Source organism: Pholcus phalangioides, unplaced genomic scaffold (genome assembly GCF_987345545.1).
Source record: "Pholcus phalangioides strain wild (caught in Gottingen) unplaced genomic scaffold, Ppha-v1.0 ptg000001l_1, whole genome shotgun sequence".
In the NCBI taxonomy this organism is placed as follows: domain Eukaryota; kingdom Metazoa; phylum Arthropoda; class Arachnida; order Araneae; family Pholcidae; genus Pholcus; species Pholcus phalangioides.
In genome coordinates, this window is record NW_028301594.1 from 20369242 (window position 1) to 20396062 (window position 26821).

The following is a 26821-nucleotide window of genomic DNA, read 5'->3' on the forward strand; positions in this document are numbered from 1 at the left end:
ATATGATTTTAGAAATATGGTGCTTATATTATTCATGTACTTGAACAAAGCAGATTCAAGTGCGTATGTAAATTACTTTCAAAGCTAGTCCATATCAATATCATAATCACTGCCCAACAGGATTATCGTATAACTTGTCACTTTTTTTCGATGGCTTACCGTAAGGCCCGCTTTATAAAATAAGCTTTCGTTACTTGCATTATTTTTTATTACGTATCGATTTGTCTTCGACATCAATCTTTCAAATATTTTACAAAAAAAAATGTTTTTTCTGTCCTTGGTTATTGAACCTGCAATAATCTGGCTATTACCTGAAATAATGGTAAATGCTATTTCAATATATCTGTTATAAACGTTTTATTTCAAAATTAATAGGTTAGACCTGCGGTTCTCAACCTTTTTTGATTCGCGGGGCCCTTTCTGGCATATAATTTCTACGGCGGAGCCCGTAGGCCCACTTTTTACTTATTGATAAAAGTTACTGATTTATTTTTATTATTTAAAAATATTTATATAATTATTTTTTTCCCTTCAAATTTACTGCTTTTTTATTTTCTTCGAGTGGCCGTGGAGCACAGGTTGAGAAACAACCGCTGGGTTGGACGATGCAATTCATTTTTATACACTGAACGCAGCAGGATCTGATAACACTGTGACTCGAGATTTCTGATAACAATAACCGATCAATAACTATATCCGAAAGAAATTCAGATGTGAATACGATGACAGTGCGTCCCGTTTACTTAAATGGGGCAACTCTGTTTTTCCTCCCTGCATAACTGGTTGCAAATGCTCTTTGTTCCTTCTTACTAAAATCCTGTGTTTGTTATTATTATTATTTAGCTATTACGAGGAGTTAGAATGGAACTGACTAATATGTTTTACGAATAATGCTAATTTTTGTAATACACAATATATTCAATAGATTCCTTGATTTCGGCCAAGTGACTGTGAATCTGGCCAACTTAAAGAAACTGACCAAGAACTATTGGAGAAGGGGCTTTCTCTTCAACTAATTTTTCAACTCATTTGTCTTCACTATAGGAAAGCCTTTGAGAAAGCAGCTCTACATGTACAAGGATTTTAGCGGCTACTAATGCGCGATTAGGGCTTTGTTAATCGAGTACGGAAATGACTGTGCACAAGGCAGTGGGTAAAAGTTCTGACCTCCTATATTGTCTTGGAAGTTGATAATGATAACTTATAGGGGTAAAAAATAAATCTGATTAAAGCATAAGCATCAAAATGCGCGAAAAAATCTTTCTATGAAAAAAAAGAAAGATTATATATTATCTTTTTTTTTTATAGTCCCGAAGTCTCGATAACTATAAAGGAACTTTTTCCCATGCTATGATAATGATCCGTCCTGACTTTGCAAAAGTGATAACAATACAAAATGATAACATTCTCCGTGATTCGAATAAACGGCGTTTACTGTATTTTACTTTGCATTTTTTCATCCATAAAAAAAAATATTTATTAATTTTTTTCCCTCAAGAAAAAAATCGATTATTCTAGGACTTGATGCGCAGTCTCATTCCCCTTACCGTTGTTCGACATTGTATTAATTCTAGTCATGCTTATTTTAAACTATTCGACGCTCTGCATGCCATAAACATATTATTTGCGAGGATATATTTTTAATTTTAAAAAAATTCCATTTTAGGGTAAAAAATTGGTGTTTCGTAAACACCGTAACACCCATTATGTCCTTCATTTGTCTTTTTACTTCGTGGCTCGAATGAACATGCACATCCTTGTGTTATTAGTTACATTACATATTATGCCTATTGGCTTTTTTTCAAACGTGTTCTTTATTCATGCCTGTTATTTTGTTTCCAATGGAATTTAATTTATTAACTATCTTCAAGTAGGCCTACTATTTGCACGTGAGGGAATAAAATAAAATTTTAAAAATTGAATAATCACAGTTTATATGAAGTTTATGTTGTTCCGGCTTCTTCAAAATGTGGTAAGATAATAAATATAGTAAGGAATGACCCTACAGTGCATACTGTTGCCGATTGGCAACATCTACTTTAAATATGTTTCGTTTCCCGTTGACAATTGGCAACTTCATGTGAGTTTGAGACTTTCATTATTCGCATTTTTCATTTTCATTCGAAAGCCATTGATAGATGGCAGTAAAACTCCTCAATTAAAAAAGAAGTGTAAATCGTAAATCTTCTGCAACCTGTCAAAAAAGAAAATCATGTATTGTAGAGTCGAAATGATTTATTTGCATTTCTTTTTTTTACGTTGAAGTTTGCAACCCAATTTTTTTTAGCTTTCTATAGTTTGAATCACAAAGAAGGTACTTATGTACTTGGAAAGTAATAATACTTCAATGCATTTATTTTATATGCGACTTTAAGACCCTTTATAAGGAGTACAATTCGGAATACATTTTTTTAAATATTTTTCCCGGCTTTCTATAGGCTTAATTAATTATGGAAAAAATTACCAGATCAAAATAAAAAAAATCATTCATTGTACGGTTAAGGGGGCACTAATCTTATTTTTGTCTATTTATGAATGTATTCTTATATTTTAATGTAACTACAATATAGGTACAGATTTATATAATGTGTTGATTTTGTATTTTATATATGTGTATAAAAAATCAAGTATTATTTAATAATCTACACAAAAAAAACGTGAAAATAAATTCATTTTTAAAAGCTATAAAAGTTATCGAAATCAAATTTCTTCAAAAAAAAAAAAATCTGTGAAATCTTTCTGTAAAATAAAAAAAAAATAAAGAAATATCTAAGATCGTCCCTGGAACAGAAATCTTAAAAAATATGAAAAACTGATATTTAAGGTACAGAAAACGTCTTGAGAGCGTTTTGGTTACTGATCGCAAAGAGGAAACAAAATCTCAATTTTATGGCTACTTACGTCGCATCGTCATGTGAATAGGGAAAAGAAATTATCGTAGATATTGTTTCATTCACTCTTTTTATATTCTTATAATTCAAAGCAAGACGTTAGAAATTTTTATCTATATTTTCTTCGGAATTAAGTGTCTTCCGATCTTTATTCTGCAATCTTCTTATAATAATTACAGCACCGTGGAAATCACTCACCTGAAACCACCTGATGATAAGAGATTAATTACAATGAGATTCTCTCATGGAAGAATACTTTTCTTTTTCATGCTGGGTGTAAATATTTGTACTGGAATAAGGTCAAATGAAGATTGTCTAAAAAAATACATATCCCTGTGGCAAAAGGAAGTTTAGCTTACAATGAATCCTCACTACATCGATACCCGATATAACGTTAAATCCCTATACAACGATTTTTTTTTTCGTATGTTGTTTGGAATTGCCTAGTCTTATGTTGACTCTTCTTGATACAACTATTTCTTTTACTACGATAAATTCCTCTATAAAGATATTTTTTGAGGTTAAAACTTCGAAACCGCTGCAACGATGTTTTTTATATTATACTCAAAATCACCTTCGATATATTTTAAATTCCTCACCAGAGTTTGTTCTTTCAAAGGTTTCTAATAACATCAGCATTGTGCTCATCTACCGTCCGAAAACGCTTATGAAGTTGCCGTGAAGTTACTTTCTGTGTAGTACACAGAAGAGCCGTGCGGGAAACTACACTACATGATGAACAATAAACTGCTTTTTTTTTCTTTAAGTAATCAATTAGAATTATTTGCTGCGAATTTTTATGGTTTACTCATCGTATTTTATTTTGTATTTTATGTAATTTATTTTGTATTTTATGCATTTCATTTTGTATTTTATGTATTTCATTTTGTATTTTATGTATTTCATTTTGTATTTTATGTATTTCATTTTGTATTTTATGTATTTCATTTTGTATTTTATGTATTTCATTTTGTATTTTATGTATTTTATTTCGTATCGTGCTTTTTATATCGTAGTACTGACAACGCTAGTACAGAGGAGACGCCAACATCAGCACAAATTTAATGGCACCTTATGATAATGTGACTTCTCGATATAACGATAGCTCCTCTGCAATGATATTTTTCTTAGTCTGCAGAGTATCATTATATCGAGGTTTTAATATAATTCTAGTTTGCCCTGCAGGAAGCGTAGAAAAAACTGGGCATTGCTGTATTCAATTAGATTAATGTGACTGCATAGAGTCATTCGGTAATATAGAATGATAAATAAAGGCCAAAAAGAATCCGAAATGTTATCAACTCCTACTTAATGATTATTGAAATTTTCTGCAGCAACGGTATGTTCAGTCAACCTACGTGCTGTCAATTTTTATTATCGCTATGGGCTATCACCTTTTACCATTTTTGTTTTATTTTTTAAGGTTACTGACTAATAATTTAACAAGCGAACCCTTCAATTCCATCGTGTGGCTGATAAACTACCATCATTCGATAATAATCCATGATAATAAGTTATTCTTCTCGACAAAAAAAAAACCAATTATTTTCTCGTGTTCTATTCCGTAGTGAATCTGGTGATTTTAAATTAAGAACAGTGCAAAAAGATTATAAATTATCATGGTAAAAACATGATTATACTTGGAGAATTATATAATTATAAAACTATTAATATAACTATTAAATTATAAATCTATTAATATAACTATTAAATTATAAAATAAAACCTCATGTATGAAATTTTTCTTACAATTCTTATTTAATAATATTTCACAGCATTTTTTTGCAGAATAAATGAAGAATTCCCATCAAAGGATCTTTGACGTCACATCTCACATTCGTCCGTGTACAGCGCGTTTGGGCTAAAGGTATCCAAATGTAATACAGTAGCCTACAGTGAGAGACCCAATCTTGATTAGTTATGCATTCTAGTTGCATTAAAGGGAGCAACCCCACAACTTTATTTATAGGTGAATAAAGTTCGATGTGAGCACCATTCGTTGTGTAGGTGTCCAAACGGTATTTAATCTCTTGCTAAGTGTTTAAATAAAATTTTACGTGCTATAATCAACTGCTGCAGGTGCTGTTGATAAGAATTTGGGAGACTTCACATTCCATTTCTACCACAACGTGTAAAACGTGTTACTGATTTAAATTCAGCTAGCCAAAGCACGACTGAATCTTCTTTGTAACGCCCATATTCCGAGTTGAACTTGAAATACCAGACGGATACCCACGTTAATATTCCTTACGGAACCTCTAACATAAAGGGTATCTGTTGGAAAAGTATTAACACCCTCCCATAGCCCACCAATCTATACAACCCACTTGACCAAACACGAAAACACTTTTTCAAAGTGTGTAAAAATATGAGGGTGTAAAAAGAAAAAAAAATACAAACTGACACAAAACAATGAAAAAAATCAAACACAATGCACGCCACAGTCAGAGATGAAAAAAAAAATGGAAAAGGAAAAGGGGAAACACCAGAAATGCGAATATGGTAAACATACACAACAAATGCAAACAACACGGCCTACAATACAAACACCGGTTCCCGTTCCGACTACTACTAAACCACACATGCACCTCGTCCATATTCCTCTGCGGAACTTTTGAAGAATTGGAACATGTTGGAATGTGATCATTTTTGTCGCACCACTGTCATTTTCTGCACACGAGGGCTAATTAGAGACCGGGACCTACAATTTGTTGCCGATTCCGAACAGCCGGCTCTTTTCACACTCATCGAGAGGTTGGTGCGCTAACCACTCGATGGGGGACTCCCTGCGGAAGCAATCTTTTACTGCGGGCATGTCGCCGTTTCTGTTGTACCCCTGTGTCAGGAAAGTTTTCTGATAAGGTCGGGTCTGGTATCGAACTCGCGACACCTCTAAACATCCTTTGGTACTTTAGGCGAGTATCTTTTTGACTACCGTGGCTACCTACTGGACTACCGTGCCCTTGGAATGTGCGTGTTCATGTTGCGAACCTAACGTGAAGCTTGCATCTGTGTAATGTTTGTTATATAGTGCTGCCATCTGCTACCTATTTTTCTAACTATGAGTGAAGTGTCTTGATTGAAGATTTACCGTTGTAGGCCTGTTGCTCTATGTGGCGAGACTCTCTAACGGGAAGATTGCCTCGCATTTGGCCCTCGAAGTTGGTAACCACAGTAAACCAGCTTCAGATGACCACCACTGTGGGGTTCGATCCCGGGTCCTCGCGATGTGAGTCCGTCACTATGACCACTGGGCAACCACAACGGCCGCATTCCGACTGGAAGTCAGCTACTGTGCTGTGAAAAGTGTCACAAAGCCGACAGTTGCTGAACCTTGACAGAAAACTTGGATAAAATAAAAAAAACTTGGGCAATCCCCCTATTGATGGCACAGAAATTCCATTAGCAAAGCACCCTTGGTTCTCTCATTATAAGATTTCACTTTAGAGTATCTTTAGTCCGGGGACACCCTTTTTTAATAATAATATTTATATTTTGAAATCTAGATAATAACGGTAGTGAAATTAACATTAAACATTATGTAACTTGATATAAATGGCACGGCCATTAATGTGACATACGTCGACCACTACCCAACTCTCAACTTCCCTTCTCTGATATTTCTATGGTGTTTGATCAGAACATGATACATCCAAAAAACGACTTTTTGATCTAAATGCATATTTTACTAATTATAACAAATTAAAAGTGAGATAAATGCACAAATACGTGCGTACGGCTAAGCAACATGCTGATGTATGATATTTTCATACATATATATATATGTGCTTTATTTTTTATTTTTAAATGACAATGAAAGCGCTTATATATAAGAAATGTGATTTTGCAGTTATGTTCTGACCAAACACCACAGATTTATTTCTTATTTCTCTACAGACGAAACTCGATTTTACGAACTGCGCGTTTTTAAAAATAAATCGTTTGGTCCCAAACAATATGATATCCCTTTCGAATGCCTTTCCTATTTCACGGACTAGTTTTCCACGTCCGCACGGGTGTCGAAATGCAGTCGACAACAAGCGTCGACTGCATTTAGGAATTTTAAAGATGTTGAACAAAATTATTAAAGTACGATCCTGCATTGAGAGAGAAGGATCTCATTGCCAACGAGATGCACCCTCTTTTTCGCACCTATGAATCAATTGAATTTTGAACGAAAAAGAATCGCCTATGTGAAAACACAATAAATTTCCATATATCTTACGATGAAGGAAATGATACTATTAAAAAAAAAACTTTATAATTTTCAAGGCAAATTTTCAAACATGACCATCAATCACGAAATTTATTAATTTTTACAAAAATATATCAAAATTTGTTTTTTCCCCCTGTCATCGAAAATTTGATGAACAGGTAAAAAAAAAAAAGCGCAAGGTTTGTCCAACATGCTTTGGGATTTGGTTCATGATAAAAGAGTTCCAGAGAGGGTAAGTCAAGGTATTTCTCGAAGAGAAGGTAGGAATCATCCCATTCTTCTCGATCCCTTCCTAGAAGAAATCCCGAAAAATTTGCCAACTTCCTGTTACTTAACTTCCGTTGCAGGAAAACCCTTTCCATTTCTAACGTCAGTACAATGCACGACTTTTTATTACTATTATTATTTCAAGGTTAAGGCAGTCAAAGTTCAAGTTCAGGATTGTTCCTTGGTTTTTCTTATTGTGAGAGATGTATATAAACTCTCCCAACCTATAACGGTTCCCTTTTTTTTTAAGGACCATCAGGAAGAGGTGAATATAATTTTTTTTCTCTCGCGGAACTTATTCAATTCTGGGAGATTTCGGGAGGGTAAAGAGAGGGGGAATAAAAAGCCTATTTCTCAGCTTTATTTGCCCCCCCCCCCCTCCTCCAGGGGAACGAGACTGATAAGATTGTATGTACTACAACATTAGGAAAGCGAAGGGGCGAAATTTGGGAAGAAGAAAGTTTTGAGGTGAAATTTGGGAGAAAGTGAGGATTCGTGGGAAAATCCTTCGTTTTAATGGGACCAGGAACTGCAGGTGATCTCTGGTAGGAGGGAGGTTAAGGGAACGTAAAGCAATCCTTTCCTAGTAAGATTTTGCTTGAGCTGGTTAACTCAAGATGGAGCGTCTTTTATCTGATTTATTCAGCTCGCGAATCATATTTTCTATGTTTTTATGATTGTCGAATAAAACTATCCAAAAGACGATGGATTTATTTAGTCAAGTCACACTTAATTCTTTGACGGTGAATGGTGACAGATGACTCAATAACTATACGATGATAATCAATGCAGAATTTTGATATTTTAGGTACCGATGCTTCAATAAATTGAATTTGTATTTGGGTAAATTTCACGAAATGAGTTTCGCACCCTTTGGTTCCCTCTACATTATGACGAATGGAATAATATAATTTTATTCATGTGCTTACCTATTTATTAACTATGGGGGGGGGGGGGGTAAATGTTTTCATCCTCTTATTCTTACTCAAGAGGGTCTCCATAGTGAAAAACTATCCTCCAGTAGAAATATCAATAAAAATATTATTTAACCATTTATTTATTTCATATTGTTCACACATACTTTTGACTATACAGGGTGTGGACCGACAAACTCAGAGGGTTGTTAGTAGACATCAAGAGGAACAAAAATAGCTATGGAACATGGTGCGGCAAACAACGTTGAGACGGTGAGAATCGCGGAAAACGCATGCAGGCTCTGAGTCCTGAGGAGACGAAAGGTAGATGTCAGTTGATCGCCGAATGCGTTCGTGGTTCGCTCACCATATATGACGTCTGTGGGCACACCGGAGGATCTCATAGTGTGGATGGTCGCCGCTGCGGCAGATATCAAAGCATATCTGGTATCTTCGAGTGTGTCCGGGTATCGTTTTTACGTCGTTGTAGACTGTGCAATGATATCAGTGGCCGCCACTTCCAACAACTGTTGTAATAATTAATCAAATACATTTTTTTGTAGTTATTATTGTACTTTTGTCGTTGAAGTGTGGCGTCGAAACCTGCATGCGTTTTTCTCGATTTTCACCCTCTCAACGTGGTTTGCGGCACCATGTTTCATTACAATTATTGTTCCTCTTGATGCCTACTAACAACCCTCTGAGTTTGTCGGTCCATTAACAGAACACCCTGCATATGCTGTCCTGTGCGAGTAAAAAGTTTCACATATCTCTAAAACCCATTTTTTTTTACAAATTTTCAAAAAATCAAGTAAAAATAAAAAGTAATATAATAATATATAATATATTATCTGTAAATATTTTTCAAAAATAAAAAGTTTTTTTTATCAGATTGTGCACATGATAAAATAGCAAGACATCAGAAATTGAATACACATTGATAAAAAATAAATGAAATGTTCAGTTCATTGAAAAAGATTTGAAATCCATTCTTAACCCTTTCAAGGGCAGACATTTTTTTCAAAATCCATAGAAATCATGTAAACAGGTGGTACATCATTTATACCACCGCCCTTCAAAGGGTTAAATGCTTGGGTTATAAAAAAATCATTTTAAAAATTAAAAATTTAATTTTTAATAAGATCGCGTGAATAAAATCTTTATTTTCTTTATTTTGAACCAATTTTTTTTTTTCGATTTCATTGATGTCACTAGTTTATCATGCACGCAAGCTGTTGCAAAGGCATTTTTTTGAAAATTTGAAAAAAGGATTATTGGAGATATGTAAAATTTTTTACTGCATAGTATAACGTATGCAATCAAAAATAGGTGTAACAATAAATTTAAATCAAATCAATGGTTAGATAGCATTTTAGGGATATTTCTAATAAATTTTTTCACCATTTTAAAAGGTAGGAAACCCCTAAAAAATTACAAAGTAAGAAATATTTATTGTGAGAAATTGTTTCAATATCAACAATGAATGAGCGAAATATTTTCTCGATTTCTGTTCAAAAGAATTGAATCAAACTATTTTATTTGTAATATTGGTAATTTATAATTTTTATTTTAAATTTATGTGCATTTATGTTTTAAAATGGCCTTGAATTGGTGCATTACGTTAGACCGCATAAACAATTCTATTTCACAGTTAATTGGTACATAATAAAAGTTTTTTTTAATAATAATGGTAACGATATTATACACAGTTTTTTTTTTCAATTTTTACATTCGCTGTCGCTATGTATGTGTTTGACAGAAATATTTTTGTCTTTAATTTTTATTTTACAGGTATGTGTACTGTATATTGCATGCATATTTGACAAAATTAATTTCACATTTTTTCCGTCTATTTTCAGATACTTTCGTAAACGTCTGTAAGTATTACAACCTAGTCAAGTAATCGGTGACGAAAAATTTCATTAAATCGGAAGTGAGAAGTTCCTGCTTCAGAAGAAAAATATCTTCAATATTTTCTATGTATAACAAAAAATATATGTTAAAACTTCAAAACATGTTTTTATCTGCATATTTTGATAAATTGGGGAGATCGTAAACTCCAACAAAGAAATGGAGGTGATGGTACGTGTCATGACCTGCGATATTTATAAAGGAATTTGGAACCACGTCCAACTCATCTTCAGAAAGGACATTTGATTGGCTTTCATGCTTTTCGTGGACGTTTCTACTGAACTTTCGGGGGTATATGAGAATATTAATTTAATACAATAAGGCACCCGCGAACACCATGGAGGATCTCTCATTCTGAGCATTGCTATTGCTGTAAGTAAAAAATCACCACACCACACGTCTTATGAGGATCCTTCTGCAAGTTTTAGATGAGCTTCGAAGTTATTTTGATAAGTTTTAATACGTCTCAGGGGTCATTCAAGTATTGCGTCAGCATCGACGAGAGGGGGGTGTTTGGATTTGCTGAGGTTTGATGACAGGAGGGGATGGTTAGAATGGTGAATCACCGCCACCCCTTATGAAAATATGAAATGTATTCTTAGTAGCATCTTTTTTCCATCTTTACTATCTATACCACTCCATTAATTAATGCTCAAAACTGAAAACACAAGCTAAAAATATAGCGTTCAATCTATAATCATGTGAAAAGTGATTCCCGTGCATACATAGAAAAGTTCTCAACAACGATGGCGATCAAACTCACTATATATATATATACTCTAAGGACAATTCCAATCAGGGGCGTAAGCAGGTTCCACGTTTCGAACAGTGCATAACAAATCTTGGGGGTGGGGGAGGGGGGGAATCAAAAATTATCTTTCTCAAGTGAAATTTTGAGTTTTTGGCCTTCAAATAAAAGAAATTCATTAGACAACATTTTATTATATTTTCTTTATTTTATTATTATTATTTTGAATATACTTTTGATCGTCTTGGGGAGAAGAGCCACCTGTGCCTCCCCAACACTGATCATAAGCCTCTGATTCCCAGCATGCGGTAGGGGGGTGCAGTAGTGCTTATTTAGTTTTGCTGAGAAGGAGGGGAAGGGGTAATAGTTTTGCTTTGATGACAAAAAAAAACAAAAAAAACGGGGGGGATCAAAAATGGCCAAAATTCTTCTGATGTAATGCTGAATGGCCCTTTATGTCCCATATTGTTTATCTTAATGTGCGTAATCACCTCTACGTTTTTGTTGAAAGACTGCGATCACCTACATCGATTGAATCTATATTAAGAAGAAATTGAGGTTATAAGATATGAATATTCAAAGGAAAAATTTTTGAAAAAAAGAACCAAGACAGTTTTATTTATACTTTTTTATCACATTTTATGTTTAAAAAAAAGGAATAAAAAATGTATTGAATATTTTCTGATGAAAGTTTTTAAGTTTTGGCTAAAGTTTCTTAATCAAAAAAAATTAAAACCTCATTAAGTAAAAATAATTCAAGATACTTTCTATCGACAACGATAATATAAGCTTAACACCCCCCTTATAATAGGAAAACATATGGAGGTGATGTATCATGACCTACAAATTGTTCATCAATTGCAAAAAAAAATATTTATTTTGTGCTTGGCATTCATTTTTCGTTTTTTTTTGTTGCTGATCAAAATAGTTAGTTTTGGTAAAAAAATATGTAATTAACGCATACTCATGATTATATTTACTCTTAATTCACACGCACAAAACAATCAATATAAACTTCAATATAAGGTCAGCCCAGGCAGTGGCGATATTGAAAATGCTGTACCTCTTCCAAAATTCTTTGACAGTGATTCTTTGACATAATCAGATTAAAGCAAGCCTTCTATGAAAGCTTTTCTGTAACGTCGCTTCATATTTTCAATTATGCCTTCGTCTTCCATAAGCTGCATAAGTAGAGTTGTATTCGCTGGGAGAAAGAGGCATATTATTTTGCCATCATCACCTTTGAGTACACAAGAGGGGTGTGTCGGGCATTAACAGCGGTGCTTTCTGCGGGAACTGCTTTTCTGCCACAGCTCTAAGTTGAGGCACGGAAACATTGTGGAACCATTCTGAAAAATGACTTTGGTCCATCCAAACACTTTTTTGGGCATAATGGGCGCACATGCAATGCGTTCATATTCCAATTTTTGAAAGCACTTGGTTTCTTTAGATTTGCTAATTACAAGCAGTGGGTAATCTATGATTGCCGGTGGCATTTGCACAGACCGTAACAGTGATCCGATCTTTTCAGACCTTAAAATCTGGGGCTGTTTTATCCTCATTTTTTTAGATGATGACGGATAACAGAAACTGACGGTTAATCGAAGTTTTAATGTAATAGCATTGAACAGATAGCATCGCCCACGATAGTCACTTTTTCTTAAGTTATAAGAATATTGTTGCTTTTTACACGTCTCTATTAAGTTTTCAATACAGCACATTACTACGGCTCTATCAATTGCTCAAATGTGTTATTTTTTCCATGCAACGAGCCATTCAAATTTCGTTTGAAACTGATAAAAAATTGCCATTTTTTCAAGTGATTACACACTTCAAGAATTCCACAAATGATCAAAAGAGAAATAATGTATGTATTTGTAATTACTCGACCACTTAATCTGATGGTTATGTAAAATCAGAGCTTGGTAAAAGTTCGTTGAATAATTTCATTTTCAGTATTTATGTTGATATTGAATTTGTTGTCAATAAATTATACTCCACGTTGTGTTTCTTGTTTTTCCCAACATCACACATCACATTCGAGATAACAATTCGATGAAAAAAAAAATCCCAAATAACGTATAGTCTCATGATTATATTGCAGTTAAATAGTAGTGCTTCTCAATATAAAACTAGAAACATTTTAGGCTCAATGAGTTTAATTATCAAAAACTAGTATAAATGTGATAAATCCGGTCACTATGCACAATCGTCATGAGCATTTTGGTAAGTTTCATAAATTTCCCGAAATTAATCACTTTTACCGGCGATTATGCATAGTGTGCAAGCGTAGTTGATAAATTTAAGAACTAAAAAAAAAAATTATAACTTCACTGGCATTATGCTTAAATACCAATTGGAATTATGCATAATACCCAACCATCGCGTTGGTGGTAAATATGATAAATCGTGCAATATGATATAGGCTACTATACATCAAAATTCATATATGTACTGTGTCATTATGTCGGGGATAGGATAGTAAAATTTGCTATATTATATTGGGCTCGACTGTATTCATTACACCTACTAAACTCATTTGGAATTATCTTTATATTCATGAAATTAACCAATTACACTAGGGTAATCATGCATAATCACAGATGAATGTGATAATTTTTTAGTATTTATCAAATTTACCAACAACTCTTGGGTATTGTGAATATTCGCTGCTAAATTTACCAAGGTGATTGGGAAGTATGCACAATAACCGATTTATCACATTTACCCCATAATATATATTTTCGCGAATTAGATTTTATCTTCATGAATGTTGCATTCGAGTTTTGCACATTATTTAGATACTTTTTCTAATTAGAAATACGCCTCTAGGATCAGCGGCTTACCAATAAAATAAGATGCGTGCTGGTAGTTCTATGCACCCCGTACATCAATAACTTAAAGAATACTTTCATACATTAAGATGTACCATATTTACTTGACGATACCGTGCATTTTATTTCCCAACAGCAAAAATGTATAGTATTCACAAATATTGTCACACACAATCCCAAATTAATAGATTCAATAAGTAAGTGATTAATTCGAGCAAATACGGTAAAGTATGATAGGATGCAATCGTGTAGTATTAATATTTGTTTTCGGACACATTTCACGTTTGAAAGAAATGAGAGGTCCAGAATAGTGCTTCTCAAATTGAACATATTGCCCCATGGGAGGAGATGGAATGGTCTATGGGGGCGGTAAAAGCTACGGGCAGATTCCCATAGGTTGGCTTTAGTTGGGGAGCGATGGGAGAAATAATTTCTGAAGTGGCGATGGGGGAACCAAAAGCTTGGGAAACTATGATCTAGAACCAAGAACTACACACCATTATCCACGGTTAGTTACGAAAATGCAAATAAGACAGAAGAGAGCACAAATAAAATATTATTGAGTTGAAATGAAAAAATTCTTGCTATACAGGGTGTCCTGGAAGCAAGACCGCAACTAGATACTCCACCAGCCGGAGAAAGAACGCATTTTTTTGCGCTCCCATGTAATTCAGAAGGAGCAGTGTTAAATGCTGTATTCGGCACCCTCTCTAGTCCAGCGCCCGGGGCACCAGATCCACCTGTCCTCTCCCCCCCTCCCAGTTGCGACCCTGCCTGCAAGTCCCAATACGACCTTTACTTCATCAACCGTTCGTCATAAAGGTGTGATTCCAATTTAAGAAATGATCAAAATGTGTTCAGAAACTAGAAGTTGAACTGGCAACTAAAACTTCCCCGTACTAGTTTTGAGAGTGCAAATACAATGTATCACAAAATAAAAAAAATCCAAATTTTTATATGAACGCCCTATCTTGAAAAATCCCAATTAGAAAGTACTTTCTCTGTCTCTTTTGAGGCCAACAAAAATATTCCACGTTTCCAAATGCAACATCCGCTAAGATATTTGAATTCAAAAATCGGAGAAAAGTTATGAAAGAACAGCAAAAAAGCCCATGGACACACAGCGCTCCTTTCCCTTATTTTTTATGCTGTCCTTTCCCAACTCTCTCTGATTTTTTAATTCGAATACCTCAGCGAATATTACACTTAGATGCTTGGAATATTTTTGTTGGCCTCGGGAAGACAGGGCAACAACTTTCCAACTGAAAGTAGCACAAGAGGAACCGTACAAAAATTTATATTTTTAATTTTGTGAAACACTGTATTTTCACTCTTGAAACTGGTAAACAAGTACATAGGCGTACGCAGAATTTTCTTAATCGGGGGGGTTCAATTTCTTTCTTCTAGGGTAAGTGGGGGTTTACGATTTTTCCTGCAAAAAATAACATAATCTCGGCTTGGGGGGGGGGGGGGGGTTAGAACCCCAAACTCCCCCCCCCCCCTTTGTGTACGCCAATGAAGGGGTAATTTTTGAACAAATTTTGAATTCTTTTTTTAAATTTTAGCAATTCCTCTACGACGAACGGTTGATCAGATAGATAAAGGCCGAATCAGGACTGACAGGACAACCTGTGTAATAGCTAAAGCTATAATTAATGATTTATGATAAGCAATCATTTATAATTAGCTATATTTTTTATTTAACCAATAAATTAAAAAGTATTTCAGGTAGAAACATCTAAATTACCAAAAAAATTCATATGAACACAGAATAAAAATAATGATTATTGTAATACTTTCTGCTTCACTCCAAGAAAATATTTCTTCCTTATCAATTGAATTAAGTAAATCAGTGCAAATCAATTCAATATCACTATTTGCATAACATAAAAATCAAAAATTATCAAAAAAATTTGAAAATTAGACAAGGAAGAATAAAAATTTTAAAGGAAAAAAATAAAAAAAAATTTGAAGGAAAAAAAGTAAAAGATAAAAAATTTTTAAAAGAAAATAATTTAAGGGAGAAAAAACTTTAGAAAAAAAGAAACTTTGAATAAGAAAAACTTAGAAGAAGAAGAAAAAAGAAGGAAAAAATAAAAAATTATAAAAAGGAAAAAATTTAAAATTTAACGAACAAAAATTAAAAAAACAATTTAGGGAAAAAATCAAAAATTGAAGAAGGAAAAAATTAAAAGATTAAAAATTGAAGAAGGAAAAAATTAAAAGATTAAAAATTTAAAGGAAAATAATTTAAGGGAGAAAAAAAATTCAAAAATTTACAGAAGAAAAAATTATAAATTTAAAGAAAAAATTATAAATTTAAAGAAGAAAAAATTATAAATTTAAAGAAGAAAAAATTATAAATTTAAAGAAGAAAAAATTATAAATTTAAAGATGAAAAAATTATAAATTTAAAGAAGAAAAAATTATAAATTTAAAGAAGAAATGATTAAAAAATTTAAGAAGGAAGAAGTTAAAAATTACAGAAGGGAAAAATTGTGAATTTAAAGCAAAAAATTAAGATTTTGTGGGAGTGGCAAAAAAAGCAAAAATTTTAGGGAAAAATAAAAAATTTCAAAAGGGAAAAATTTAAAATTTGGAGGAAAAATTGAAAATTACCGGGGGGAAAAAACTGAAAATTTATTAAAACTGAAAAAATTATAATTTAAGGAAGAAAGAAAATCAAAAATTAAAGAAACTATTAAAAAATTTTAAATAAGAAAAAAAGGAAAAAGAATCGAATAAGAAAATACCAAAAATGTAAAGGAGGAAAAATTAAAAATTTGAAGAATGAAAAAAATTAAAAATTTGAAGAATGAAAAAAATTAAAAATTACAGAAGAAAAAATTGATAATTAAAAACAAAGTAGTTAAGAATTTGAGGAAGAAAAATCATAAATTTAAAGAAGCATTTAAAAATTTTAAGTAAGAAAAAATTAAAAAACATGAGTAAGAAAAAATCAAAAATTTAAGGAAAAAATCAAAAATTTAAAGAAAAATATTGATAATTTAAAAAAGAAAAAAACAAAAATTATTAAATATTCATGACAATACTCACTTCAAGTAACTATTAGAAAAAAATCACTTTACAATTTTTTTTACATCACTTCAAAAAGAATGTTAAAAAAAACTCGAAAGGATTTTTAAATAAGGACGACAAATGTAAAATACAAATACAAATACAACGCCACAACAGGCAAAATGCCCAACGAGGTGGCTGATAAAAAGATGCCCATAAAAATATGGATGTTATATATTTGAAGAGAAACAAAAACAGCAACCCAATTAAAAATGCAATTAACACAAATTATAAACAATATATACACATGATAAAATATTATACAATGCCCATAAAGAATACTTATGGTTGTCTTATTCTAAGAATGGATAGCTTCTCGATTTACCCCAACATGTTTATCGTATTTTCTTTTCAAACGTGTCAATCGTGTTAGAATTTACTACCCCTCGGGTTAAGCTATTTAATTCATTAGCAACCCTATTAGAGAAAAATTCCGTGACACCATTACCTTGCATTGTCCCTCACCAATCGATACTGGTGTCCCCTTGTAAAAGCAGTCGATTGGCGGTGTACTAAAAGTTCATGGTCCATCTTATCCATCCCATTGAAAATTGTAAACACTTTGATCATATCTCCTCGACACCTGCGTTCATCTAATGTAAACATATTCAAAAAATGAAGTCTCTCTTCATAACTCAAGCCCTGTGTGCCAATAAGGACACGCGTAGCTCTTCTCTGCACCCCTTCAACCAATTCTATGTCCCTCTGTAGGTATGGTAAAAGAATATAAAAAATATGTATATTAATCAATTTTGTTTTCTTGAATTCAAATAACCTTTAACAAGGAGACTGCTCATACATGAGCATTTGGTTTTTTTTCTTTCTTTTTTTCGCTTTTCACATCTACAGGCACATCATGCAATAGACCATATAATTTTAATATGTAGTCAACGAGATTTCAAATGCAAAACGACACTATTTTTTTAGTGACTAGCGAGAGGCTCAGATCAGACGCGAGTAACTATATGGGAAGTACAATGTATCAGAAAATTTGTTTGATCTAAGATAGGTTTAGGGAGGGAAATCAATGAGGGTATATAACCTAACCTTTCAAAAAACTTATTCGTTAAACGGCACTCTACACAACCTTCTTTCTCAATCTTCAAGGTTAGTCCCACGAAGAGGCTTTTTCGAAGGGGTTTTTCGCCTCTCAGGCAGCAAACAAATGCTCAGGGACCACGAAGATCGGGTTGAACACGATTGTAAGAACCCTGAGGGAGGGTTCACTAGATGAATATTTAAAAAAAAAATGCCTTAGAAAAATATATAGAGAAAAAAAGCTTGCACTATGCATGACGCAACTTGGTGTTCACCGCGCATGCTCAATCCGAGACATGGAGAGAGATACGAAGAGAGAGAGAGACAGAGAGAGATGGGGAGTAGTCGTTTGTTTGGAGTAGATAGAAGCCTGTACAACGCCGATCGGCTCCAGCGGCAACAATATATGAAGCCGTCTCCAAATTGCATAATCATCGAAATGACGAGGTAAGCTGCAATATATATATATATATACACACACGCATATATAATTATTACATGCATTATTATTGCGGTCATGGCGTACGGGCCAGCGCTGATCCGTCTAGTCGGAAACGATGACCGCAAATTCAACCGACAGGTGTCCGTTATCCTCTGGCCGATCGCTTCCGCTGAATTTTCACCGCTAGTCGGCTAAGCCTCGTGGTGCTGGACGCTGGAATGACCTGTCACGATGATGCACGGCCCATGAATATCCAATAAAATCATTTATTTAAGATAATTCTGAAAGAAAAATAGTTGTTATACTAAATCTCCGAACTAAATTTTTTTATCGAATTACGAATCCCTTTTCGTTCCATATTGCGAAATATATTTCACTTTTATTGAAAAATACTATCAGCAAAAAAGTTCGGTATCTCCATGCTCCATCAAAAAATTCACAATTTTTTAATAAATCGATAGCTAAAAATCACGAAATTTATGTTTCGTTTTTTTTTTTCAGTTTTATAATTTTACCAAGTAATGTGATTCATATAAATCCCGCTAATTTTAAAATTCATCAATTTAAGCTCGTATCAAAATTAAATCCGGTGATAAAAAAGATTATTATCGATGTGATTGAGACTCTTGTTTATGTACAAAAAAAATGTTATTGTTCAAACTGAGCACGTGAAATGCGACGATCGATCACGGATCTGTAACGACTAAAATCCACTGAGAGTTGAAGGAAATAATTTTTTTTTTGCAAGAAAAGAAATTAATCAAAACAAGAAATTGAGAAAAAATACGAAAATTGTTGTGTGAAAAATTTTTTTTTCCTTATTTTGTTTAAATATGTTATTTGCGGATAATCCATTTTTCGAATAAATCAATATTCGCAGCTGTTCTCACCCGCTATTAAATCATAATTACTCGGAAAATAGTTAGTTTTTCATTATCACTAGTAAATTATGAAAGATATTTTCAACCGGTTACTGTAATGAGAAAACAATTACTATTTATAAACATAAATAGTAATTTCTTTCCCATTACAATCATCGGTATATTTAGTTCAGCTTAAATAAAACATAAGCATCATGATGTGAACGAACACAATGATTATACTGATGTACAAACTCAGCCACGTGCGAATTACTACTGTAATAACTACATGATTAATATTGAAATATTTTATTTATTTACGTATTACCCTGGAAAACATGAACACTGAGCATTGAATAATACACACAAAGCATGTAGAAATATGTGTAAAAAATCAACCAAATACAAATTGACAATTACTAAAAAGTGAGGCATGCTAAAATAAACAAACACGTAAAAATTTTAAAAAGGCAAAAAGATTTGAAAATAAATAAAAAAGTAAAAAGATGCTGAAGTGAATACAAAAAATATAATTTTTTTTTATAAATTTTTAAAAATGAGAACAAAAAAATGAAAATAAATAAAAGAATAAATATGAATAAAAAATGAAGATAAATAAGAAAATAAAATCAAAAAATATAATTATTTTCCCCAATATATTTATTTTATTATTTTATGTGAAATAATTTCAAAAAACTTAGCACGATATGGATATTACAAATCTCAATATTTGGAAAGCTGAATGACTGATCACAAATTAAATAGAATATGAGTGACAGAGCATTGTTTGTAATGATTCCTGTTTCTTAAAATTAAGTGATAATGCAAAATTTAGTCGAGATCCTTCTGAAACATTCCCGGAAATGGTGAACTTGGTTTTTGTATATATATATTATTCTAATAATTAAAATTATTTATTACATGATGGACATCAAAATCTTTTAGGCTTTGTTTACTTCAAAATTTTCTTTTATCATTATTTTTTTGTAAACAAAGCATGACTCGATGGATTTAATTGACTCAAAACACGGCAATTATTTTTTTAAATCATGCATCATCATTGTTTTTATGACAAATCATCATGACTCATACACGTTAAGGATGAATAAGGTAAATAAGAAAATTGGAAATTAAGATGATATATTGCTCTTCAAATTTTTCGGTACCAATTTTAGCACGTTGTTTGTTTTTTGTTTTTTTTCCAGCTAAAATGGTTTTTTTTAAATCTATTCTAAAGTAGTTTACTTCTATTTAAAGTGGACATTATTGGGAAGTATAAAAAAAATTGTTTCATAATTTTATTTTTTATCCTAATTTTATTTTTTTAACATCTCCAGTAGCACGTCAAGTGACAAATTGTGTTTCTATTTTCCTTCAATGTGTCTGTTTACATAAATCAGTTCTCATGAAAAAATTACAACGAAAAAAAACCACATTAAAACTCACATTGATCAAATATATAAACCATTTTTCCCACCTTCTTCATTTCAATGGTAAATATTTCTAATGTTTGACAGACAGATGCATTTTCAAAACCTGCTTGTTTAATATACCAATTTGATTATTCTTATTTCCGATATATAGGCAAATTATATCAACGAAATGACAAAATATAAACACACACATATTGCTTAAACTATATTATAAAAACAATTAAAATTTCTCTCCAAAATGCAATTAATTTTAAATTCAGTTGACACTGAAATTAAAGTGTGAGAATGGTATTAAAAATCAATATATATATATATATATATATATATAATAATAATAATAAAAATGACTGTTCATTGCATCGAAAAACTGAATGAGAATTAAGTTCTAATTTGAACTCAATTTCGAATTTCGGTGGCAAGTAATTTATAACCGTTGCTGATTTATAGAAAAGCGAAGCAATATAAATATTGAGCATCCTGTACTTTTTATGAAAAATTACACGTTTTTTTTTATGATTTTTCTGATAGTCTATTCTTAGTCTGAAAGCTAGAAAAACTATATTGTTTTTAGCATTAAAAAATATAGTTATAAATATATTAATGAATGTTAAGAAAATTCTTTTACGGTTTTTTTTTATTTTACAATTTATAAAAAAAACAAAAAAAAACAGAAAAACAAATGAAAGTCATGTCCTCATATAGAGGATGCCGACAAGACTTCAGCCTCCATGTGCAAAACAATCACTTGAAATTTCCATGAGCTTATTGATTATAATAAAATCAAATTTTATAGCTAGCGATTTCTGTTCTGTAAATTTTTTTAAAGTTCAAATTTGACTAAAAACAAAATGTAAACATCTCATAATATGCATGTGCTAATACGAAGAAAAATCACACATAAAAAAATAGAACTTTGATAAAATTGAATAATTCGTGATTATTTTTATAAATTTGATAATTCGTTGGTTGCAGTATTTCAAATATATTTGACATCCATATATTTTTATGGATATCTTTTTTTCAGCCACCTCGTTGGGCACTTGCCTGATGTGGAATTTGTATTTTTATTTGTGTTTGAATTAAACTAGTTGATTCATTCATTAGAAAAAAATTCCAAGGCTTTCCCCCATATATTCATTTTTTTCTATCTACATCTTATGCGAAATACTGTAGTTGTTAACAGAGATCATTCTAAGAATCTGAAAATGAATGATGATGTTGTAGCAAAACAAATCTAATTTGTCAGCTCTCTAAAACTTTATATAAAATAAGATTACAAAGATGATTTTTTTTATGGGTGGGGAGATTTTGAAGCTCTCACAGACAGACATTGATTTAAATGTTTTGTACCATATCTCAGTGATATTGCATTGATATAGTTTTCTTTAAACATTATTTTTTTACAAAATATAAAGCTCAATTCCTCTGCATTTAATGTATAAAATAAATGAAATGTAGCGTTCAGTTTGAAATCGAGTGCTTCAAAAAATAATTATTAAAATTTAAATAATAATTTTTTGGAATAAATTATTCAATATAAAATATTCAATTAAATTTGAAATTATACTTTAAAATATCAGCTTAAAAAACTGAACGATGAAAACCTGGATCAAGATAATGCAAACTGACACGTCACATACATATGTATAAATAATGTGTAAATAATCTAGCTGTGTGCACAGAATATGATAAAAATAAATTTTCCGATTCCTATAAATTATGATTAGATTATTTTTCTGTAGTTTTCAAAATGCATATTATTGTTCAAAGCATCGTAGAAGCTGTCAAAAATAAACTTGCTTAAGGGGACGAGAGACGTTCAGAAGAAAAATTACATTTCTTCAATGTTTTCAGCTAATGTGTTTTAACCCTTTGATTAGCAAGCATTGGAATATCCAGAGAAGGAAAATTTGGAGGGATGGGATTGCATTAAGCAAAAGAGGTACCCTGAATGCTATTACACGACAAAAAAAAATATTATTGTCAATATTTCAAAAAATATCGGATGTTATACTTCAGGGTACACGCTTTATTTATACGATTTATATAGTTTTAAATAGTATAAAAATGGCATTTATTGTGCTCCAACTTACTTTTCAATCATTGTTGTAGAATGCACAGCAATATGTCTCGACCGCACATGGCATTTCCCTTCAAAATGCAAAGGTCAAAAATTTTTCAAAACAAGCTCAAAATAAAAATGCATTTGTTTGAAAAAATATTACTCAGTCGCTTTTGAGAGCTAATAAAGGGTTAATGTTTTTAGTTTATGTTAAAATAGACTAAACACATACAACTGATGCATTATTGTGAATTTAAATCAAATTAATTGAACTTAATTTTGGTAAAATTAAGTGTATAATGAATAATTTATTGATAAACAACTTCAGAACTGAAATGACATATTTGTCCCCTGCATTTCCTTCTTGTTGAAACCCGTTCATTCTTTTTGTTTTGCTTCCACAGACACACACACACAAACATTTTCAACCCTGCATTTCAAGATATCCAATTTTGTGTGAGGAAAAAAAAACATTAAAAAAGAATAATGTTGCCAAATGACATAAATGACATTTTTTTCACCATTATATCACTTTTTATGCAGTAAATATAACCAATTTGAATTAAATATCGATGGATTCATAAATGGATGCGTGGATACTTCATAAAAAAACAAATGGGTCGAATTTGGAGTAAATTTAATGAATTTTGTTGAAAAAAAATATCATCTATCGACCATTTCTATGGCCTGCGGATAGGTTGACTTTACTTATGGGTAATTAGCATATAATGCAACAATTCTCGTTCAGTTACTACCTTTCTAATTGTTAACAGAATAATTATATAATTGTTTTACTACTTTTCAGTTATTAATTTTGTTCGATTATTTCATAATTTAGCATTCTAGAATGATTCTAGAAATCATTGCAATTTTTTTTAAATTTTGTATGTCTACACAGATCGTTTGAAATCTGATTCATGGTAAGTGTATCTCAAGTTGTGTACCGTATAGAAGTCTATCTTCTCACTTTTTGTCCAGTAATCAGGATTTAAAAATTTCATTCGCCAGAAAATATGTTACACTACAGTACTGGTTGTGCAACTGACTGTTGGCAGATGAAATTTCCGACTGAAGACAGTTGTAGGGAAATATACCGAATGGATGCGAACAGGATGCGAGAGGCCTCAGATCGGGTACGAAACTGGTGGAACCTCCATGAGAGAAAAGGGGTTTTTTGAGATAGGTATACACCCGTTGGGCCCACCATGGGAGGGCTTTCCCATCAGGGTACCCCTCCCCAATGATGCCCGCGTGGCTTTGGCTGAGCTGAGCTGAGCCCAAGGGTGAACGACCGGATACTGCCAGGTGAAAGACTGCCTCGTTTAGATTAAAAACGATCTTTTATTTATTATAACTCCAGTTGGAAGACTTGATACAGTGAGATTAATAACCCACATATTTCCAGCAATCTTGAAATAATTTATCCAAGATAATTGTTTCGTAGACAAGAACTTGACCTGTTGAATGATTTTAGGAACTAGTAAAAACAACAGATGATGGGAAAAAAATTAGGAGGTTTTTAATGGGATGCAGGGTAGGTCAAGCACTCCCCGTTCCCTATAACATACGATCCATAGATGCCGATCATAGCCATGAGGCCATTGACCTATCATGAAACCCACATTGGACCAAAGGGAGAAACTGGGATATTTCGATACTTCCGATCCCCCCATCCCTTTAAAAATTTAAATAAAAATACAATTTATTCAAAAGTTTAAAAAAGAAAATAAAAGCGTTGTCTATATTGTTATCAGAACAAATATAAACACGTCATCAGTAAATGCAATACAATTCATTGACTCAAATTTCTCTCATCGTTATTCCTTTTTTCCATTCTTTTGTGATACCCGAATATATTATAGACAAAACATTTTTTTTTCTTCAATATTAGTATATTTATACATTTATTCGTCCAGGCCGGAGCTGATTTAACTGAGAGCTGATTACCTGAATTAATAAAGTACTTAGTTTTTTGGCCACATCGGGAGAAAAAAAAAAGTTGACAAATTACAAAGACAGATGAATTCATGAGAAAATGATGAATTAAACAAAATGTTACAGAAGATCTGGAGAGAGAGAGAACAAAAAAAAGAGAGTATTTGGTACAAAAATAACTGACTGTAAGCAAATGCACAAAAATGAACATATATGGTATATATATATACAGATATTATATATACAGTCGAATCCCGTTATAGCGAACTCCAAGGGACTGGAGAAATCACTTCGTTATAATGAAATTTCGTTATAAGGGAATTCCAAGTATTTTCTATTGTTCCTCTGTAAACTTATCTGGGGTATCAGAAAAGTGTTCGTTAAAACGAGATTTTCAGCATAGCAGTATTCATTAAAACGGGATTCCACTGTGTATATATATATATATATATATACACAGTGATACGTATATATATATATATATATATATATATACACACACAGTCGAATCTCGTTTCAGCGAATACCGCTATAGCGAAAATCTCGTTTTAACGAAGACTTTTCTAATCTTCCATATAAATTCCCTATAGGAATAATGCAAAAACCTGGAATTCATTTATAACAAAATTTCGTTATAACGAAATGATTTCGAAGACAGGGCAGTAACTTCCTAATTGGAAGTTAGAAAACAGAGAAAACTATATAAAAATTTAGATTTTTTTTTATTTTGTGATTCTTTAACATATTTTGAGCAGTTTTTAAATCGGAGCCATACCTTTAAGACGAACGGTTAATGAGATGAAGGTCGAATTAGGACTTACAGGACACGCTGTATATACAGCAACAATTAGCAATTAGAAAATTTAAGAGCATTTCAAAAGATTGACAAAAAAAAAAAAATAGGAATGATCAAAATAATTAAAAAAAACAAAAAAAAACAACAACAACATAAAAACGATTATTTTTTGAGATCAGTATTTCAGTATTTTCCACTTACGAGAAAAAAGTCAAGGTTTCACTGCTGCCATCGAGTTCAGTTCTTAGAATCTAATTATACCATGCGGTTCATTTTCTAAATGAAAGTGGCTGTAGCAAATAAAAAGTTTTCTCATCTCCGACAATTGTTTTGGAATTCATTTTTTGCCATTTTCAAGACGCAGCAAGAGAGTGTTGAAAATATCACCATCATGAATTGGTAGAAAATATGGTAGGAAATAACATTTGAAAATTTGAAATGATATTTGGGACATTGGCAAAATTTATACCGTCTTTTAAGTTGATTTAACAACATTTTTTTAATATGAAAATTATCTGCAATCAATGTTTACTAATAATTGAGTGACATGATTTGTGAGTAATCCAAGTTACGAACAAAAAATGTTCACTAACAATTTTCCAACTTGTTTCAAATAGGCCTATAAGACTTACGAACTTGAAAAGTATTTTTTTTTCTGAATAGGATATTCTTCTACTGTGAACAGTGGTAATTTATTTTTATACGAGTAAACTAGGCTGGTCTGATTAATCGGGTTGGTTAAGCGATCAATTCCTAATCGCAGTTAAAAATTGTAGTTGAGTTAATCGCCTCGATCAATCCGATCATATAATTCGATTAAATTTTTATTGAAAGTTAAATTATAAACTTGACTTATTTAACTAAACTGATTAGATGCCTTAAATTATGTTCCTATATATAACGTTTTAGATAAATGACCATATTTGAAATTATTTGAACCAATATTTTGATCAAAATTTTCGACATGAGGAAACTCAAATCGATTCATAGAAAACTAGTGATGATTTCTAAAATTACTGATTAAAAAAACAAGATCAAAGTTAAGAAATTCCAGGACATGACAATTATGTTCAGCATATCGTCCCATTTATACCAGAGACATGAATGTGCAAATTTTCACTTTTGGGTTTATCACGCAAATGTGCATCCCCTAATCAAACACATTTTAGGAGAACAATTTTTTTAGACTCACATGGGCAAAATAAACATTCAAAAGGCGTTTTCCAAGTTCCAAAAATTTGCACATTCATGTTTCTAGCAAAGGGAGAAGACATTAAATACCTTCCAGCGAGGGTGCGGCCTTTATTTCTTAATCTTTCTGTATTTGTTTATATCCATTCAGTGAATAGGTGCGTGAGATGAATAGAATATATTTTTATAGTATTAATTGATATTA

The 26821-nt window shown here is 31.9% G+C and overlaps 2 long non-coding RNA genes across 3 annotated transcripts in view; both read left to right on the forward strand.

The window, feature by feature from the left end:
- Nucleotides 1-11535, forward strand: part of LOC149090039 (uncharacterized) — a 222341-nt gene extending 210806 nt beyond the window's left edge. The window contains exon 6 of the long non-coding RNA XR_016193156.1: nucleotides 10148-11535. This is a non-coding gene — a long non-coding RNA (uncharacterized LOC149090039). The remainder of the gene's footprint in view (nucleotides 1-10147) is intronic.
- Nucleotides 11536-18212: 6677 nt separating this feature from the next.
- LOC149090040 (uncharacterized) overlaps nucleotides 18213-26821 on the forward strand; it is a 181383-nt gene continuing 172774 nt past the window's right edge. Inside the window, exon 1 of one of the 2 annotated variants that reach the window (XR_016193161.1) lies at nucleotides 18213-18344. This is a non-coding gene — a long non-coding RNA (uncharacterized LOC149090040). The remainder of the gene's footprint in view (nucleotides 18345-26821) is intronic. The other variant, XR_016193162.1, reaches the window with a different exon arrangement.